This window comes from Suncus etruscus, chromosome 2 (genome assembly GCF_024139225.1).
Source record: "Suncus etruscus isolate mSunEtr1 chromosome 2, mSunEtr1.pri.cur, whole genome shotgun sequence".
Taxonomy (NCBI): Eukaryota; Metazoa; Chordata; class Mammalia; order Eulipotyphla; family Soricidae; genus Suncus; species Suncus etruscus.
The window spans coordinates 142,170,773-142,192,709 of NC_064849.1; the positions used below are offsets into that span (position 1 = coordinate 142,170,773).

The window sequence follows — 21,937 nt, forward strand, 5'->3', positions numbered from 1 at the left end:
ACTGGTACTACACTTTTATGCCAGGCACAAGAAAATGGTAGGTGGTATAGTTGAGACTGGAGACTTGAGATCATGAACACACAATTGTTTTCCCAGGTCTGCTAAACTTTAATACCACAGCCACTGACAGGCATCATCACATGGGTGAATCTTGAATTGTAGTCCTGGGGTGCTAGATCAGTGTGATCCAAGTGCTATGGGAAAATGTGATCGCACATTCTCAGTGGCCTTTCAGATTCAGATGAACTCATTCATATGGACTGTCTATTATTAGTTAAACTCAGATCATGACCCTATTCTGCTCAAACATAAACCTTTCTCACCTTTGGTCTTTAGAAACAGGCACAATAAAGATATGAAATCTTTCTGTATTGATGGGAGAAAATGCCTAGAAAAAAACTCATTGCATCAGTGCTTTATAAACTCCTTGACAAATATTTGAAAGCAATAAGCAAATATGTTCTCAGAAATGCAGAAATCAATAGTGAGAGAAAAAGTACATGAGAGTATGAAAAATCTAAGCATATTTCAGAAATGTAAATAAAATAGGCAGAAGTGATAGCATAGCAGTAGGTCATTTGCCCGCACGTTATGGATCTAGGTTTAATTCCTGCATCTTATATGGTATCCAAAACTTTCCAGGAATAAGTTCTAACTGCAGAGCCAGGAGCATCCCTTGAGCACAGTTAGGTGTGACCCACAAACAATCAAAAAATAGGAGTTGAACTTAACACACAATAAAGAGCTTTAAGAGCAGAATGATAGGGACTGGAGCAGTGGCACAGCATTAAGGTGTCTGCCTTTCCCCTTGCTAGCCTAGGACGGACAGCAGTTTGATACCTAGCTTCCCATATAGTAAGTAACCCAAGCCAGGAGCGATTTCTGAGCTCATAGCCAGGAGTAACCCTGAGCTCATAGCCAGGAGTAACCCTGGAGTGTCACGGGGTGTAGCCCCAAAACAAAAACAAACAAACAAAAAGAGCAGAATGATAGAGCAGAGGATCATATTGGTGAGTTTGAGATAAGATAGAAAAAAACTTTTTTGTCTTTTTAGTCACACCTAAAAGCACTAAGAAGTTACTCCTGGTTCTATGCTCAGAAATAAATACTAGAGCACTTGAATGCCATATTAGTTTCCAGGGATTGAACTCACATTGGTAGCATGCAAGGAAAATGCCCTATCTGCTGTACTAGGGCACCAGCCCAGAGGAAAAAAAAAAAAATAGAGTAAAAAAAAATAGAAATTGGGGCCGGAGAGATAGCATGGAGGTAGGGCGTTTGCCTTTCATGCAGGAGGTCATTGGTTTGAATCCCGGCGTCCCTTGTGGTCCCCCATTTCTGCCAGGAGCAATTTCTGAGCCTGGAGCCAGGAATAACCCCTGAGCACTGCCGGGTGTGACCCCAAAACCACAAAAAAAATAAAATAAAAAAATAAATAAACAGAAATTATTAGGTGATAAAAAGATTACAGACCTATAGAGAATTATGAAGTGGAACTTCTCTAACATCATGTTTCAGAAGAAAAGGAGACAGAGATAAGGACACATAATTAAAATAAATAATAGATGTCCCAGATGTGACACCATTTGGAGTAAGTAGTTAATGAAGCTAGGATCTAGTGTATGTTTTATCTAGTTACATGGCATTAATGTCCAAAAATTTATTTTAACTTACATTTAATTTATTTTTCAAAAAAATTTTATTCTGTATACAATGTGGCATTACTTCTTATCAAATGGCCCAGAGAAACATCCTGGCTTGTAGTTCAAGAGAGGTTTTAAGTATATAGTGATATATTGTGCCAGGCATTACCCAGGCCACTCTGACAGTTCTGGGAATAGGCTTCCAAGATTACACTCATGTAGTCAAGAGCAATCAAAATGTTTTCTAGCCATACTTTAGAGACCATGTGATGCTGAGGATTGAACTGAGTAGGCTACAAGATATATGTCTTGATTTTTATACCCTCTCTATGATCTGGACATGCAATTTCTTTAGAAATATTTTTGTTTTACTTTATGACATTATGTTCCAGAATACCACCACTATTAATTTTTAAGAAAATATATTAAGGGCCAGAGTGATAGCACAGTGGTAAGGCAATTGCCTTGCATACAGATGATCCAGGAAGAAGGAGCGTTTGATTTCCTGGCATCTCATATGGACCCCTGAACCAGGAGCAATTTCTGAGTGCAGAGCCAGAAATAACTCGAGTGCTACCTGGTGTGGCCAAAAGAAGAAACCCAAAACAAAAAATATATATGGTAAAAGTCTAATAGACAATTATAAAACAAAATATATATTGGACAATTGTCGTGAAACTAAAAGAGAGTAGGGGAAGATATATATTTTTCTTCTGTTGCTAACCAGATAAGTAGATGTAATACTACTAGTTAAAATTATTATTTCACTCCCTATACTTTGTCCACTATTTTGGGCCATGTTCACAGCACATAGTTTGCAGGTCAGCAAAGAAGTTCTGTAACAGAATATGGGGTGTCAGAACAGCTATTACAGAAGGATGTGGTCTGTCAGTTTCTAAGGAAAAACAACAGGATGTGTTAGCTGATCAAACATTAAACCACAGAAATACATGTTTGTTATTTTTCTATTAGGCAATTAATTAGTTACCCAGTTTGTAGTGGAAACTTTGTGTGCTGAGCCCCATTCATCCTTGCTCACTCCTCCTCTTACACTATATAAGCCTCAGCCTGCTTAAATAAAGTTGTCCTGCTTCAACAGAACCCCTTTAGTGTCTTACTGTGTTAGCATCGCATTAAAACTTCTCTCTTCCCCTCAAACCTTCTAAGAATCTCTCCTGTGAAGGTGGTTTGCCAAAGAGGTCTTGGCCCCCTGAGATTAAAAACTGATTGCAGAATGCCCAATCGATTTGCTACCAAGACCCTAGGAAGATCCCGACAGTTATAACAAATAAAATAGTTGAAAATTTAACGACACCTTGTATGTTTTTTTATGTTTGTTTGAATGATTGATTTTATGGGAACACACCCAATAATGCAAAGGTTTCTTCCTGGCTCTGTGCACAATCCATCCTAAGGGTGTTTAGGAGACTATGTGTGATGCTAGGAATCAAAATGGGTGATATCTATCTGTAAGGCACATGCATGAGCCTCCATACTGTCTCTCATTTGTTTTTCCATAAAGTGAAGAAAGTAGATTGAGAGCAGAATTAACTAAATCTATCACTTTCTTGGTAGGTAATTAACATATCACCTACAGTATAACAATCTAATTGCAAAGTATGAGTAGTAATAAAAAATACTAGAGATAACTGAGGTGAGAATTTATAATGTTTTATTAAGGAGAAAGTGATGCATGATCAGTGAAAAAACTGGAGGTAAAGACAGTAAGTTGTATTATTAGGTTACTTGAATCCCATTCTTATAAAAATAAAATTATATCACCATGATAATAAATATAAAACTATGTGAATATAGCACTTTAAGCAAAATGCCTCATTATAACCTGATTAGTACTGCCTATGTATCTGTGCATGTTTATAGAATCTTATATATAATAAATGTATAGAATATATAGAATCTTATATATAATAAATGTAAAATTAGGATATACATGGCACACAACTTTACCTATTAAGTCTTTTTCAGAACAAATTTATGTTTCATTTAATATAAAATAATATTTTTCAAAAATAAAACATATCAAAACACTGTGAATATTTAATACAATCCCTCTATGGATACTCATAATATTTTTCAAAAAGAAGGTCAAAGACTCCTGAAATTAATTTGGAACAATAAACACCCATGAATAACTACAACAATCCTAGGGAAAAAAGAAGAGGGGAGGCATCACTATTCCCAACTATAAATTGTGCTCTAAAGCAATAGTCATTAAAACAACATGGTATTGGAGCAATGATAGAGCCTCAGATCAATGAGAAGAAATAAATAGATATCTCCTCAAAGAAGAAATACAGATGACCAAAAGGCACTTGAAGAAATGCTCTATATTACTGATCATCAGGAAGATGAAAATCAATACAATACTGAAGTATTATCTCATACCACATAAATTGGCACACATCATAAGGAACAAAGAACAGGAAAAAGCAGGGGCTGGAGAGAGCACAGCAGTAGAGCATTTGCCTTGCACTCGGATGACCCAGGACCAACCTCGGTTGAATCCCCAGTGTCCCATATGGTCCCTCACACCAAGAGCAATTTCTGAGCACATAGCTAGGAGTAACCCCTGAGCATCACTGGGTGTAGCCCCAAAACAAAAATAAACACACAAAAAAGAAATAAAAGTGCTTGCATAAATATCAGGAGAAAGAGTCTCTCATTCACTTCAGGTAGGAATATTCTCTAGTCCAGCCTTTCTGGAAAACAACATGGATATTTCTCAAAATAAATTGAGTTTCCTTTGATACAGCAATACAATTCCCAGTGATATACTCTGGAACACAAATACACAATATAAAAATGCCCTCTTCATTCCTCTGTTCTTCACAGCAGAATTTGAAAGCAACCCATGTGCCTATCAACAGATGAAGTGGTTTAAAAAGCAGTGGTACATCTACACAATGAAATACTATGCAGCTATTAGAAAAATAAAGTCATTTAATTTGCTTATTCATGGATGACATGGAAATTATTATGCTGAGTGAAATGAGTAAGAGGAAGAGGATAGATATAGAATAATCTCACTCTTCTGTGAGATATAAGGAAAATAAGACTGGTCATATAATATCCAGAGATATTAGAGATGAGGATTAGAAGAATGAGTCCATGATAGAAAGCTTGCCCACATAGCAAAGTACGCATTAAAATAGAGCAGGGTCTACTATGAAGGTGATATGCATGGCACCCTTTTATTAACAGTAGTGCAAATCACAGAGTTTAAAAAGAAAAGAGAGGAAAATAGAGAAAAAAAGAAAAAATTAAAATGGCTGCCCGAGAAGCAGGCAGGAGAGAGAGGTTGGAGGGAAGAGGGCATCAGAGAGGGTGAAAGGGAAAACATCTGGGAATTGTAACAAATTTCCATTGATCTCTTTATAGACATGCTATTTTATGATAAATTAAATAGAAAAATTATTGTATTTGCCTCTCTTATAGAGAGACGGTTATTTTTTTAATGAAGTTGCCATTAAAAATTCTTTTATTCTTGTGAAAACACAGGTTACCACTGTAGTGTTTTGTTTTTAATCATTAAATATATGTTTAAATAAAAAACTAAGAATGTTAACATAAGAACCTAGAATATGCTCAAACTTCCTGAAACTTTAATAAGGACAAGGCTTATTTTATTTGGTTTGCATTGTATCAGCATTTTTTTTTGGAACATCTGCCACAGTGTAAATACTAATCTATGTTTGTTGAAAGGAAATGAACTGATCTACATACAGTCATTGTTCATGACATTGTCACTATTGGTAAATATTTCCTAGGTCCTAACTAATTACTTTAGTATTAAGCTACACATCAATCTCTTCTTTGGTCTTACTTTGTTATGGCACTGTAATTTGTCAATGCTAGAGTTCTGATGCAAATTAGACTAAACCTTGGGTTACTACTGTAAGAATGTAAAAATATACAAGTAAACTTAAGAGAATTCTTCATATAAACTTCCGAGGTTTTATTTTTTTCTCTGCAAAAATGACATTGGTTATTTGGTCCACACTTGAGAAGCTGCCCAGGGAACAGCCAGAACTGTGACACCAGGGAATACCACTCTGGAAGGTCAAAGGCCACAGGTTTTCCAAGGCTCCTAGCAGTGTTTGAGGGTGATCCTTTTGAAGAGGTACTTGCCCAACCATGCTCAGTGGGTTGGCAGCCTGGAGGAAGTTGATCAGTTGATCACCCATCTTCTTGATCAGTTTCACCTCCTTCTCCAGTAAGTGACTCACAGAGATGGGGTCAGTGCAGGCAGAGTCCATGACATGCAGATCCAACAGGGCCTCCTGGTTCAGGTTCTTCTCTAGGATCAGGAGCCCTGCTACCATGTTTTCCTGCATTTAATCCCATTCATTCTGATTTCTGCATGTCCAGGAAGAGGGCTCTGCTGCCATGCTGGTTTTGCATCTTCAGGAGGCAGGGCACATGTTTCTCCTCCATCAGCTCTCGGAAGAAGTGGCCCACACCCTCCAGGGCCACATTGTTGTGTCTTAAATAGAAGCCCAGAGAGGAGTAGGTATAGGAGGTCAGAATTGCAAATTCACCAGGTGGTTGACAGAAACCTCCATGTAGGTGGAACGATGGAATAATTCTGACGGTTCTGGGAGTTCATGGTTGGCCGGCAGTGAGAACAGAAGCTCCAAAATCAGTGTTGTGTAGTCCCAGAGGAAGAGAATGACCAGGATAGTTGGTTACACAGGTTGCAGCAGGGAATAGAAAAGGTTGGAAGGAAAGTGGTTGGAGGAGGGCTCTATGGGGAGTCCTTGAGTCTACACTGTTGAAGCAAGACATATCCATGAGTCCTCCCGGGGGGGGGGGGGGAGGTTCTGCCTAAACTTCCGATTTCTATAACAAAATGATGCTTTCAAAGGTTTTTTATATTTAAGGTGCAGATTTTCATATTTTTCAATAATTTGCTTAATCTATCTGATCACAATTGTTCAGCCTAATACTATTTGATAATTTGTCATATATAGTTTCATCTTCCATAATGCATGGGCTTTAACTGTGTCCTGACTCCTGTTTTGCTTGATGCTTTTCGGTGTCACCTGGTTCTATTTCAGGCCAGGTAGAAAACTATGCATATAATTATAATATTGCCATTCTCATAGACAAATTTAAATATTGGTTCAATTTTATCTATCACAATTTGTCAAAACATTCATGGTCCCTAAAATAAAAATATATGATGATTTGTGTGTTATAACTTTCCTATGTGCTACCACTTGACTTTGGAATCCTAGAACTGGATACTTACTAGAGCATCTTTTGTGATTTCATCATTCATATATTACTTTTATTAATCATAACTTTTTAAAAGTGTGTATTTTTAAATAACATAGCATCCCATAAAGCAATGGCAGTGATTCCAATGGTGGCTTATGCTTCATATCTGAGTATCATAGAAGTTGGCATAAACATCAATGAAATTACTGCTCAGCATGCATTTGTGCAAAGTACTAAGTCTTTAGGTAAATATGTGCCAACTGTTTGTGTGCATAAGACTCTACTGGGGTGCTAATTAAAATGTATTACCAGATCTTACTCACAGAATTAATGACAAGTTAGAATTGTTTAATCTAGGAAGTCTGTATTATATAACACTCTAAAACAGGTAACAAACCATGTGTCCTACATAGACTGTTCAATCTCTAAGTTTTAGTCATTAACACATTCTAATCACTTCTGTGGGAGTGAGATAAGAATTCATATAATTACAACTCCTCTTCTCAAGACCATTCCTCTAAGTGCTATGTATTTCTTATCTTGTAACATTATTCAAATGAATAACATGTAAGTTATAAAAGTTAGTGGATATACAACTAAACAATACTTCTGAATGAATATTTATTTCTGCTCTATGAATACTATATACTTTTAAGTTAGAGACCACATATGTTTTGGACAAATTATGAAATATGAAAATGAAAAGATTAGACTTTGATCTAATGATTAACTAGTATCTAAACCAACAAAAAATTACTAAATATACTTAATAGTTCCTTCTGAAATGTGGTTCACAGCCTTTCAAGAGGAAATAAAATAACTTGAGTCATCATTAAAGGTAGTTACTTGCATAAAGAAGTGAGGAACAAAAAAAACCAATATCAGTATCTCATAAAAAATTAGGTTTGCTATAACTATAGCTTAACATTTAAACATAGGTCAGTTTTAAGACAATCAGTATATTCACATATTTTAAAGAGAAAACAATAATGTTTACACTTCCCAATTATTTTGATATATTTTCTTCTTTGTTTCTACTGGTTGTCTTCTGCATTTTATAATAGTTGTTTGTATTAATATTTATTTTCATACAATTTATTCTCATTCTAATATCCTTATTAAAAGTCAACTTTAGTCTGCCTTGCAAGCGCTAGCCAAGGAAGGACCGTGGTTCCATCCCCCGGCATCCCATATGGTCCCCCCCAAGTCAGGAGCGGTTTCTGAGTGCATAGCCAGGAGTAACCCCTGAGCATCAAATGGGTGTGGCCCAAAAACCAAAAAAAAAAAGTCAACTCTAGTTTGGTTGCAATGTTGACAAGTTCATAAGTTACAAATTACACAATAATTAATGATGAAAACTATGCAATTCTATATGTTTTTTATTTTTGTGTACTTATCTAAGTTTTAAACAATCATAAAATCTATTATTTCTTACAAGGGAAAACCTCATTTGGGTATAGTATTCCATTCCAAAAGTTCTATTTCACTTTTATTTAAGATTGTTAGTCTTCTTCCTTTATTTAAAAAATCTTATAAACACACAATATTTACAAAAACATATTTAGACATTAATGACACAGAAAAAATAGCTTTGACATTTGAGTACTTCTTTGAAATTTCAAATTGGTACTTCTTTCGTACTCAATTTACTGTACTTATAATTTACCCAGGGACTTACTAACTAACACTGAAGTTATGAACCAGATGTCAGATTTCTGGTAATGAAATACCTAATGTGTCTTGTGAGACACAGTCTACAATATGGCACTATACAAATGCCAATGCAATCAAGAAGAGCTCCAATTCTATAGTTTCCCATATAAATATTACCAATATTCCAAAAATATTTTGAATCTATTTTTAGAACAGATTATATTTGTGGTAGATACAAATATTTTTCCTAGTAAATTAAGAATACTGGAAATTGTACATAATCATTCAACTTTACTAGAGTAATAAAATTTTTAATTAAGTACCTAGATATCAAACTAACAAAGGAAGTAAAATACATTATACAGTAAATTCTATATCACAATTATGGAAATACAAAGTGACAGAATTGGGTGGAGAACTATTTCATGTTTATGGATAGGAAGAATTAACATTTTTCTGTTTTGCTTTGCTATTGTTTTGGGGCCACACCCAGTGGTGAACAGGGCATACTCCTGGCTCAAAACTGAAGGATCACTAATGATCTTTAGGAAATTATGTGATTTATCGAAATTTTGGCCTGTATATTGCTGTGTTCCTATCCTAAGGGGAAGAGAGTATTAAACAAATATGAAGTGGTTGCATGGCAGCACATGTGACAAATGTGACGGCATGGTTTAGGAACTACAACCACTATTGCTGATACTATTTCTTTTGAATGGTTGAATGGTGTGTTTTCAGCTTCCAACTTCTTGAGAAGGTGTGTTTGTGGGGGGATTCCTGATGATATCTTCGAAACTAACTGGCATACCTAGAATTTGGGTCAGATTGGTGTTTCTACAGAGAATTATAGAGTAGTAGTGAAAAGGGGGAGATTGTGGGTAATAGGTGCAGCAGGTGTGATTGTAGAAGGGCAGGGCCTTGGTCACTATCTCCTGAGATTGTCAGCTTTTAGCTGCTTGTCCAGAGTACCCATAATTTTTCCTAGTTTTGTTTATATCCCTTTTAATAACAGGGTGAATCCATGGAGTTGGCCAGGTGCAGACATGATGACTGTGTTTGTATTCCACGACTTCTATAATTGGTGTACATGGCTTGAATTGCTCCCCAGGTCACATGTTCTGACTGTGGCTCTGATTCTGCTGTGGGCTGGGCAGGGCACCATGTCTGGGCTTAAGGACTTGGAAATCACCCTGAGGAACTGCCTAATGGGTTCTCTGGGAAAAAAAATTAGTGCAAGCTCTGTCCCTTGGTGTGCCATGGAACTCATCAGACCTAAAGCATGGAAACATATTAGGAAGCCCTGAATTAGCTATTCTTGTGCTCACTGTCACTGTTGTTGGGAGGAATCCCTATTTAGGATTCCATAGGACTCCATAGTCCATATAGTCCTCCATAGGACTATAGCTTGGCTGTGCTTAATGTGTTTAGAGTCTGTGCAGAATCTCTGAGCCGCACATTTTTTGTGAATTTTTTGTCTGATTTTAAGTAAGGTTGACTTCAAAAATAAAGTTGTATTATTTATTTGAGAAAGTGTTCATTTCTTCTCCTCATTTTTGATAAGGTTAGATTGTTTTCTTGATAAGTTCTGTCAGTACCTATACCTATAATCTTATATATTAGCCTCTAACTATTATGTGAATAGTTTCTCTCATTCTGTGGTTGACTTTGCATCCTAGTCACTATTTCCTTTGAGGTGCAGAAGTTTCTCATCTAAATATAGTCTCATCTATTTATCTCTGCTTCCACTTGTTTGAACAATGCTGTTTCCTTCTTGAAGATGCTTTTAGTCTCAATTTCATGAAGTGTTTCAGGCCTGATATCAAGGTTTTTAATTCATTTGGATTTTACTTTTGTGCATGGTGTTATTTGGAGGTCTAAGGTTGCTTTTGGACATGTGGTTGGTCAGTTTTTGCAATACTATTTGTTGAAAAGCCTTTTCTTTTTCTAAATATAATTTTAATATAATTTTATTTTAATCATAGTGGCTTACATATCGTTCACAGTAATATTCCAGGTACATTTTAACATTAAATCAGGGGAATTTCCATCACCAAATTGTCCTCCCTCCACCTCTTTTCCCATCCTGCCTCCCATATCCTCCACCCTCATCCAGGGGCTGCTAGAATGAGTGGTCCCCTCTGTGTCTAGTTTACTACTTAGTTATCTTATAACTGTTTGGTCTTAGTACCTCCATTACTTCCCCCTCTAATTGGGAAGCGGGACTAAATAGTTTTTTTTTTTTTTGTGGTTTTGTTTGAGGAAGAGAAAAGTAATAAAATGAGGTAAAAATCAACTATGCCGACAATGGGCAGAGTCCTTCTAGATGCTCTCATCCTTGGTTTGAGAGACGAAGGGGAAAAAAGAAGGAGAAACATCTACAACAGTTCAAAAAGAAGTATCAAATAAAATATCCAGTGAGCACTGCAGCAATAAAGATATGCACAACATAATTGCCATGGTTTTGAGATAAAAAACATGACAGAGCGCAAAAAGGAAGAAGAGAAAAGAAGAAAGAAAAAGTAAATATATAAATTAAAAAGTGGACAACTACTTCAATATCCACACCAAAACAAAGAAATCGACAAAAACTAGATAAAAGGAAAAAATATTATTTTGTGCTTTTTGACTTTCTTTTTTTCCCTCCTGCATAATTTTTATTTTAATCATAGTGGCTTACATATTGTACACAGTAATATTTTAGGTACATATTAATATTAATCAGGGGAATTCCCATCACCAAATTGTCCTCCCTCCACCTCCATTCCCATCCTGCCTCCCATATCCTCCACCCTCACCCCTGGAGCTGTTAGAATGCTTGGTTCCCTCTGTGTCTAGCTTACTACTTAGTGATCTAATAACTGTTTAGTCTTGGTACCTCCATTATTTCCCCCCTCTAATTGGGAGGTGAGACTAGTTCAAGTTATGTGGTTTTGTTTGAAGAAGAGAAAAGTAATAAAATGGGGTAAAAATCAAATATGCCTTTTCATGCTCCATTTTGCTGTTCTTGCCACTTTATCAAAGATTAGTTGATAGTATGTCTGGGGAATATTCTCTGAATCTCAAGCCTAATCCACTGATCTGAGGGTCTGTTTTTATTCCAATATCATGCTGTTGAAATACAAATAGCCAAAAAAGATGCTCCACTTCACTAAGATCAGGCAGATGCAAATCAAAACAACAATGAAGTACCATCTCAGGTCACAGAGAATGGCACACATCACAAAAAAACAGGAACAATAAGTGCTGGGGGAGATGTGGAGAGAAAAGAATTCTCATTCATTGCTGGTGGGAATGCTGTCTAGACCAGCCTTTATGGAAAAAAAATTTTCTCAAAAGCTGAAAATTAAGCTCCCATATGATCCAGTTATACCACTCCTAGGGATATAAACTAGGAACAAAAATTACAATACAAAAATTCCTTCCTCACACCTGTATTCATTGCAGTGCTATTTACAATAGCCAGAATCTGGAAATAATAAGATGCCCTTCAAAAGATAAATGGCTAAAGAAACTGTGCTACATATACTCAATGGAATATTATGCAGTTGTCAAGACAGATGAAGTCATGAAATTTTCCTATACATGGATGGACATGTATTATGCTATTAGCTGAGTGAAATAAGTCAGAGGGAGAGAGATAGAAACAGAACAGTCTCACTCATCTTTGGGTTTTAAGAAAAATAAAAGACATTATTGTAATAATGTCAAAGACAATAGAGATAGGACTCAAAGGACTGGCTCACGAGATGAAACTCATGGCAAACAGAGGTGAATTCAGTTAGAGAAATAACTACATTGACAACTATCATAACAATGTCAATGAGTGGGAGAAGTAGAATGCTTGTCTGAAATACAGGCAGGGTGGGGGGAGGATGGAGACGGGAGACAATGGTGTTGGGAATGCTAAACTGATGAATTTCAAAACTGAAACTCAACTACAATCGTGTTGGTAATCATGGTGCTTTAATATAGATTTTATTTAAATAAATTTAAAAAATAATAAAAATTTGGGGAGGGTTGGGCCACACCTATTTGATGCTCAGGGGTTACTCCTGGCTAAGGGCTCAGAAATTGCCCCTGGCTTGGGGGAACCATATGGGACACAGGGGGTTGGCTAGCGCTTGCAAGGCAGACACCTGACCTCTAGCGCCACCAATAAAACTTTTTGTACTGCCTATCCAAAAAATAAACAAATAAAATTGTAAGGTATTATTTTTCAGTTTTAGGAATTAATATTTTGAGAACAATTAGAAGACAATAAATCCTTTAATTTTTTTGTTTGATTTAATTAGTGAAGCTTTCTTATATTGTATATATTTTGTAGGAAAATATTTGATTATATTTTCTTCAGCCAATTTTGTTAGTTTACAGAAATCTATTCATTTTTCAAAGTTACCTTATATGTTAGCATGTAATTATTCCTATATTTTATAACTATTTTATATAGTCTAGTATTGCTATCACTCTATCTTAATTTTTTAATATATTCTACTTTAATTTTCATAACTTTCACTATAGATCACTAAAGATATGTCAGTTTTATGGAGGGGGAAATAACAAAGGGTACCAAGACCAAATAGTCATATGAACATCAAGTAGAAATAAAAAATAAAGATCAAACTTAAACATCAAAGCCAACAACAACAGAATAGATACGCAATTTACAACATACTAGACACAGAGAGGACCACTTATAATAGCAGACTAGGGGATAAGAGAGGGGATATGGGATACATGCTGGGAACAGGGGTGGAAGGAGAGCAACATTGGTGGTGGGAACGCCCCTGATTCAATATCACTATGTACCTAAATTTTTACTGTGAAATATTTGTAATCCACTTGCATTTATAATATGCATTTATACATTTATGCATTTATAACACTTATTTTATAATAATTCTGGATATCTACTTATAAAATAAGATTAACCCTCAAAAGTAGAATATTGTATTTATAATTTAATTAGTTCTTTGGGATCCTAATGGAGCAAATGCCACTCCTGGCACTGATCTGGGACCATAAGAACATGACAGCTGTGCCTGAGAATTCTGAATGTCCTGGCAGTGCTCTAGAGTCAATATTTCAGTTGTCAGTGCTTAGACATACATTGTAGCCAAATTGATGAGGATCTGGGATTAAAACAATGTTGGCTACTTAACCCAGAAGGTTGTACATGCAAATTATGCACTTGCAATTTACACCATATCTCTCTTAGTTAACCAAACAAAATAATTACACATAATTATTATATTAAACTCAAAGGATACTTCAATTAATATGAGACTAATTTTAACATACTATACAATGAGTTTAATTCTGAGGAGATCTCAAAAGTATGTTTATTATATTTAAAATCTAATGATACCAGCTTGTAAATTAGAAAATATTGTTCTTGGCATACTTCTAAAAGATGAAAATATATAAAGTTCAAACTTTTTGTAATAAATACAACAGTCTTAAATTTACAAAAGTTTTCATATATGTAGCAAGTGAAGGGCTGTACGTAAATGTTTACCAAAATGTATCTCATCACAAGGTTACTCTATACTGTATGTTCTCACATTGTATAAGCTATGTTGGAGACCATTTTTATTTATTTTCACATTGCATAAGCTTTATTTCCCACAACCCTTATATTGAATGTGGGTTAGTGTGTTCTAATATGATTTTGATTATAATATAATTTTAATAGATGAGAGACAACTATAGGGTTTGCTACACTTAGGCTAATCTTCAATGTTTTTTTTCCAGGTTTGTTCACACTATTGATATCCATAATATTTCTTTTGACAGTGCATTCTTATGCATTATTAGAGGGAAGAAAGGTACTTGGATTCTTTGTCATTGTGCTTACATTCTTAAAGTTTTATTTACTGTGTATTTTCTATTTACTTTCAAGCATTGAGGATATAAATAGGCTTTCTTACATAATTGATATTCATGGAGTTTTGCTTTAGTGTGTTCTGATATGTAGTATTAGAGATGTGGAATACTTGAAGACTTTTCCACACTGCCAATGTTTTTATAATTCCAACTACAGTGATATTGTTTGCTTTATATTTTCTCATGACCTCACAGCAATCTGGGTTGCAGAAAACCTTATTACCATATTTACTTTTATATTATCATCTCTATTTATAAGGATTCAGAGTACCTAAAGGCTTGTCCACATCATTAATATTTACAGGGTTTATCTTTACTATGCCTTCTCGGGTGTATTTTCAGAGATATGGGATTTCTGACATTGATAATATTTCCACTTCACTATGACACACACTAACAGGAATGGAAACTAGTTGAAAGTTTTATCTGCTACTCTATAATTTTTAGCTTAATTGTATATTTTATATGTATATTAGGTGTATGGAACACTTGAAGATTTTCTTAACAGCATGAAATTTATAGCATTTCTTTCTGCTGTGAATATATGAATACATCTTACCTGAATTCTTTCTCCAAGTACTGACATTCATCAGGTCTATCTTCATCATGCTTCCCTGTGCATTATTGTAAGAATGATCACCCACAGACATCTTTCCCAAATTGTGCATATTAATAATTTTTTCTCCTCTTGTGTTCCTGAAATAAGGACTCAGAACCCCAAGGTCTTTCAGTGCTCACATTCAAAGTATCTCTCACCAGGGTTTATTTATGCATGCTTTCAAAGGAGAAATAACTGGGAAAAGCTACCCATTTTAGTGGCATTCATATATTGCTACAACACTGTGCTTTATCCGGTGTTCTTAAAATTATAAAAATACCTCAAAGCAGTCTCACATCCTTTGTGTTTAAATTCACTGTCCATTATCATATGACTTAAAAGGTATAAAACAGATGACTGAAAAATCTTCATTTATAGTGTCCTGCTTACTGCATTTTTCACACATGTTCTTGATGAATATATAGTTAAATGCTTTCCATATTACATTAAGAATTCTTCCTGCATGCTTGAACATTATTACTTAGTATTTATACATTAAAAATTCCCCACATACTCTTTTGCTGATCCATTCTTCAAATTCCTCTCCCTGATTTATACTGATCACTATTTTATCAAATTTCCAAAGGAAAAGTGTTAGATGTTTGGAGAGGAAACATCTAAAACTTTTTGCAAAAGTAGAAATAAGATTTTAAAAAATTGTGTAATTTTTTTCTATTAAATATTTCTTTTTTCCAAGTTGACCCCCTGAAAACTTGTGTCACTTATGTTCACTTTAGTGCAATAATTTATATGGCCAGTAACTATGTCTCTAGCATCATAAAGCTTTCTTTGGGTTAGAGTCAATGAAGTTCTTTCATTTATGATAAACTTTACATACATACCCTGGGAATTTTACTTAGGTAAAATAGGTCTAGGTAATGTAAAACATGAGATCAGACATCATACCCATCCAACTGAGTTTTATTTTTCTAGTGCCTGCTCCCGATAATTGCAAACACTGAATTTTTATTCTATGTTTTTACCATTATTTTATTCTAATGGTACTCATTCCTTATAAGACAGTACTTTCAAAATTATGATTCTTGGGGCTGGAGAGATAGCACGGTGTATGGTGTTTGTCTTGCACGCAGCAGATACAAGAACAGACAGTGGTTCAAATCACGGCATCCCATATAGTTTTCCAAGCCTGCCATGAGTGATTTCTGAGAGCAGAACCAGGAGTAACACCTGAGAATAACAAGGTGTGACCCAAAAATGAACAAACAAAAATTATGATTCTTTTTTATAAGCTATATCGTTCTTGTATAGTGTCCCAGGAGCTCATGAACATAATGTGTGTTTTGCTAATTTTGGTGGGATCTTATGCACATGTCTGATTAACCTAGTTTATTTGTAGTGTCTTTCAAGATATTTATTGATTGATATCATATATAGATATTCTCCATGTTGATTAGACTATTGAATCTTACTATTTTTTGTAGCCAAGACACATTTTTTCCTTTATATTCTGCTCATTGTATATATACACACATATTTATATGTGTGTATATTTGTATTATTTTTTGGAGCATATATGTTTACAATTCATGCTTCTTATTGTTTAAGAAAATGTATTGGGCACACTAGGTCATACTTAGAATGTACTCCTGGCCTTGAAATTGGATAACAACTGGTGGAGTTGGAAAACTCTACACAGTACTAGCAATTGAAGAAAGGGTGATTGCAAACAAGGCATGTTCTATTGTCTGTTGTACTCTCTAGTCCTGAAATTGATTATCTGATTTTTTTGTTTGCTTTTTTGCTTTTTTTGAGACACACCTGGTGGGGGTCATGTGTTACTCCTGCCTCTTCTCAGAAATCGCTCCTGGCAGGTTCTGGGGACTATAGGGGATGCCAGTGTTCATCCCCAGTCTGTCATAGGTCAGTCCCAGGTCAGTCTCAGGTCAGTCCCAGGTTGGCTGCATGCAAGGCAAACTCCTGATCCACTGTGCTATCTCTTAGGCCCCCAACATGGTCTGATATTTTTAGTAATTTTATCTTTGAATTTCTGCATATTATTTAGTAACCTTAAAATGTATGTAGTTTACCTGAAAAATTTACTTATACTACATATGTCTTTTTATCATATCTACTAATTTAAATGTTTATGCTTGGAAGGGAAAAAAACATCACATAGTCATTTTGTTCCAAGTAAAAACCTGTATTTTTAGTATATGACAAAAACACACACACACACACACACAAAACATCTGGCAGAAAAATAGCTATCACCATCATCCTAGATATTCTGAAATTTCCAATTCATCTTGAGAATTACGGGGTGCCGGAGTGATCGCACAGCGGTAATGCATTTGCTGACCTGGGACGGACCTAGGTTCAAACCCTGGCATCCTGTATGGTCCCCCAAGCCTGCTAAGAGCAATTTCTGAGCACAGAGTCAAAAGTAAACCCTGAGTACCACCTGGTTTTGGCCCAAAAATCAATAAAGACATTAAAGAGAGGGAGAGAGAGAGAGAGAGAGAGACAAAGAGACAGAGAGACAGAGAGACAGAGACAGAGACAGAGAGACAGAGACAGAGACAGAGAGACAGAGACAGAGACAGAGAGACAGAGACAGAGAGACAGAGACAGAGAGAGTTACAATAAATGATGTGAACAGCACTGTTAAGAGGAAAATTCATTGCAAACCCTGTCTTTGAAAGTATAATTTAATTTGTACTTAGGGAATAATGTTAGCGAACTAGAGTATTTTGCAGTTCTTGATTGAGGACACATCTATTTTTTTAAATTTCCTTCACATGAAAGTTATAATTTGTACTCAGATTCAGTGTGAGCCACCTAATAGAAATTGTTTTGGGTTCTTTCTTATTATTCCATCATCATATAATGAATTGGTAAAATCTAATTATACTCTTGTTCATTTTGGTATAAAGATAGAACCTGTGGATATAGAAAATATGGGTTTTCATTTTTTTATTTCTTTAGAAATGAAGCAAAACACTGAGTAGTTCTATGACATATTTTACTTATACTGCTTATGTTTTCAACATGTTATAAGTAGACAATATCTCTCAAAATTTTCTCTATTTTTCCTCATAATTTGATTGCACACTATAATTTTAAAATATTTGTTATAAACAGGTGTTAACATTACTTTATCTATTCTATATATTACTATTTTAATATTACTGTCTTATAAGAGATTGAGAGATCAAGGAGTTCAAGTTTAATTTCCATATTAGAAGTAAACACAGATATTAGAAAAACTGTACATCCTTTATTTATTTGTAAAAATTTAGGATCATATCTAGTTCCATTAAGGGGCATGTTTTTGCTTTTAACTTGTTTCTAGTTTCTTGTTTGTACTCAGAGATCACTCTTAATAATGCTTGGGGATCGGAAGCTGTGCCAGGAATCAAATTATCCACATTAGATGATATGTACACACACAAAATGTTCATCATCACTTGTGGCTCTCCAAAAGGCAAGGAACAGAAATTTCAACACTCGTATGTTTAAAAAGAATTCTCATTCATGACTTTTGGGGATAAAATTATAGTAGAGATTATTGAAAATAGCATAGAGCTTTCACAAAGTATTAAAGTTAATCAATCATTTGATCTACCAGTTACACTGTATGGTACCTATCTATACAAATTATACAAAAAACCCAAACTATAAATATACACACATATACACAATTATGTGTATGTACACACTATAGCTATCATAGTAAACAAGATTTGTATTTAATGAGTATTTAATATAGAAGTTGATAAAGAAAAGATATTCCACATAAACAATAAATTACTATAAGCTATTAGAAAAGGTTAAATGTTTTCTTTTGTTAAAAAATTGATGGAACTGGAGAGGATTAGGAAAGATGATAGTTATTCCTTTTGCTATAATATAGATGGACCTGGAACATGGTTGTGATAATAGACATAGATCAGAAGGAGGAATACAAATATGGGATGACCTTACTTATATTTGTTATACAATAAAAACAAACAAGGAAAAAGAAAAATTTCAGCTAAATAAAACATTGGAATCTGATCACAGAACTGAGGTTGCCATATGGAGTAAGAAGGAATAAAATAACTAAGTGGAGGGATACTGGCATTTTTGTGGTGTACATTGTACATAATGTTGCAAAACATAGATAATATTGTAAAAATAAGCTAACAACAAAAATAAAACTAGAAGTCCTAAGGCACATGAGTTGAGCACAGGAGAAAGTCATCACTGTTCTAACATCTGAAGGGACAAAAGGCTGAAAGTGTTATCAGAACCCAAACTATAGAGCTCAATCAGCTGGGTAGAAACTATTATTTACAAAGGAAAAGAAAGTTCAATTTTGACATTTTTGCTTGCTTTCTGCCAGTCTTCTTCAAGTGCTTCCTGCTGGCCAAATACAAACAAGCAATCTGACAAGAAACTCAGTTGATTAATCTGTGGAATCAGCCACCAAGGTCTCTAAGTGGAAAATAGACCTGAGGGTGTCCCAGAAAAAAAAAAAAACACAATAACATAAAATAGCCATTTCGGTCCTTGATTGCTTTGCCATTTTTCTGGGATAAAAACAGTATTGGACTTTAATGCTCTATACTGTTTGAAATTGGATGACTTCAGCTTCCAGGCACTTTCTCCAATCCAGTTTTACTTGCAGATTCGTCATTTATTCTTGTCATATACCTACCTTCCAAGGATACCTTGGCACTACTCAATTTTTCTTGAATACCACTTCTCTTGCCTTTTCTTTCAGGTAATTGGTGTCCATATATCTTTTAGGACTCAAAAAGTAACTTTATTAAGAACTAGGAAAATGTATCTTACCCATATTGTATTCCCAGCATCACAAAGAACCTTCAACATTAGAAATTATAACTGGTTTGGCCATGGAGATGCCATGCACCAATGGTATATACAACACTGAAAGACTCCCTAGTAACACCACATTCTCGGAGTATAGGACTGAATTTCTAGCTACTAGACTATCATTGGGAGGGGACTGTGGATATATGAACCACATGAACACTGTTTAGGAGACATCCTAAAGAACAAGAAAACAAAACAAAATACAAATAAAGTTAGTACCTTTGGATACAGGGAGATGATTACAGAAGAAAGGATTACCATACACAAAGCCAACCTAGAACTAAGGGGTATTCTTTTTTTTATAACTCAAACCCAAATACAAACATGTTTGTAATCATGGTGTTAAAGGATCCCTGTAGCTCACCAGGAGTGATTCGTAAGCAGAGCCAGGAATACAACCTGAAAACAACCACTCTTAAAAACAGTTTCTAACTTAAAAAACTTTCCTTGATTTAGCTGACCAGAGAAAAATTGTAAGAGGCTATTTATGCTAACTCTACATTTACTTAATATTTTTCAGTAAAACACTTATGTAATTCTTTGACTTCCCTTGATGAGTCTAAATTATTTTTATCAGCATAGTTCTTGTGCTTCATGATTTTTGGCATCTTGTAGGAACTAAATTAATGTATTCCAAAATAATAAATGAAAATAAAAAACAATAAAAGAATATATATGTCATTGTTTGACAAAGACAATATATTGATTATATTAAAATGTAAAGCTAGTACAGAGAGAAACTATAGGAGTTAAATCATGTTCTCCAAGATTTTCAAATACCCTATGCTCTGTGTATCGATTATTGTGCTTTATTTCCAAGTTATTTTCTTACAATTAGGCACAACTATCTCATAGACCTATGTGTCTAACACAGTGCCTACATATTATATTACAAACATATATAATGCACATATAGTTAAAATATAGTTAATATAATGTTAATTAAATAATTAATGTGGGCAAATTATAAACTATATTTCCATTTCAGACTGCTTTAGACATATTATTTAAACACTGTAATTTGTTTAAAAGAAAGCTTATTTGAAAAAAATACAAATTTAATTTCTAAGATAGTGATTTTAAATAGAACTTGAGTGGAGCCTGGTACACTTAATTCTAAATAGCACCTCATCTATTCTTATGGAATTACTTAATGACTTCCTTTTAATAAAAAAAAATTGTCATGAGCTCCTTGATCTCAGCATAGTGTTCTGGTTACACTTGTACTAGACTAAGGAGGCAAAGATTCCTGAGGTCATAACTCTGCACCTACAAAATATCAACTACAATACTATTGTAAACAATGATGTCTCAATGAAAATAATTATTTTAATATTTTTAAGAAGAGGACATATTTTCCTTTGAAATTAAAGAGCTGTATTGCCTCCTTGCACCCCCTGGTATTTTACTAATTAAATCTCTTTTGCTATATAGCCTCTTCTAGTAATAAAGCTCTAAAACCTGATGTCCTGCTAACATATATTATGAATGTTAAATTCTTATATAATGGGATTTTTTTCTTTCACTTAATATATGTTATGCTTCAGACCTTTAAGATATTAATACAATTGTTGATCAAACATGATTATGGAATTCCATGAGACTTCCCAAAATGAATATTGTATCTCCTTGTGACTTAGTATTTACTTTATACTAAAATTATTTATTTATGATTCTTTATTTAAAATGTAAATTTATTCTTTACTAAAACCATTATGTAAGTAATAGTAATAGTAATGATATATTTAAGCTATAATCTATGAATAATTTAGAAGATACACTATGCCTAATTTCTTTCTCAAGGTGTTTCTTACAACTTTGTCATAATTATCCCTGCCCCCAGAAAAAAAAGATCCAGTCACAAATAAGTTTATCCATACTATTAGAAGCCACCATATTTTTTAGATCATAACCCTCTTAATCTACTTTTTTCTTCCTTTTATTTATTTCAAGGTTTTTACACACTGTGCTGCTCAGGACTTACACCTAACTCTGTGCCAGGGCTTATCTCTCTTTCAGTGCTTAGGGATCCTTTCTGACTCTGTCCTAAGGAACTTTTTCTTAGTGCTGGGCATCATCA

The 21,937-nt window shown here is 34.5% G+C and overlaps 1 protein-coding gene and 1 pseudogene across 1 annotated transcript in view; one reads left to right on the forward strand and one right to left on the reverse strand.

Annotated features, from left to right (window-relative positions):
• The window catches only part of LOC125998229 (cytochrome c oxidase subunit 7C, mitochondrial), an 867,002-nt gene that overhangs the window by 363,250 nt on the left and 481,815 nt on the right, over positions 1-21,937 (forward strand). The window lies entirely within an intron of this gene.
• On the reverse strand, positions 5,728-6,270 carry LOC125998108 (ferritin light chain-like; annotated as a pseudogene).